Source organism: Acanthisitta chloris, unplaced genomic scaffold, assembly GCF_000695815.1.
Source record: "Acanthisitta chloris isolate BGI_N310 unplaced genomic scaffold, ASM69581v1 scaffold4441, whole genome shotgun sequence".
In the NCBI taxonomy this organism is placed as follows: Eukaryota; Metazoa; Chordata; class Aves; order Passeriformes; family Acanthisittidae; genus Acanthisitta; species Acanthisitta chloris.
The window spans coordinates 4,644-5,023 of NW_008655339.1; the positions used below are offsets into that span (position 1 = coordinate 4,644).

At 60.8% G+C, this 380-nt stretch overlaps 1 protein-coding gene across 1 annotated transcript in view; it reads left to right on the forward strand.

Moving 5' to 3' along the window:
- Positions 1-380, forward strand: part of LOC103810919 (probable Xaa-Pro aminopeptidase 3) — a gene marked incomplete at its 5' end in the record, with an annotated part of 6,688 nt that overhangs the window by 4,127 nt on the left and 2,181 nt on the right. The window lies entirely within an intron of this gene.

Below are 380 nucleotides of genomic sequence, written 5' to 3' on the forward strand. Positions count from 1 at the left end.
TGTCTCACCTCCCTTATAGTATAAAGCTTTTTTCCCACATCCAACCTAGACTTTCCCTGCTTCAATCTGACCCCGTTGTTGCCCCCTGTCCCGTCCCTGCTCGGGGTGTCGTGCCGCTGTCCCGCGGCAGGTGGGCAGCCAGCCGAGAGCCGCGACTGCTGCTCGGTGCCCGGGGAATGGGGAGCGCGGGGAGGGAGGGGTTAGCTCTGTGGTTCCTGCTCTGCAGGGATGGGCATTAGGGTAGTGCGGGGGGAGGCGATGTCTGTGCCCTGTGGAGGTGGGTTAAAGTCGTGCTGTAGCTACTGAGTGAAACCAGCACAGCGTTCTCTGTGCTGTGCATCGGAGACTGCTCTGCCACATCATGCAGCAGCTGGATGTGC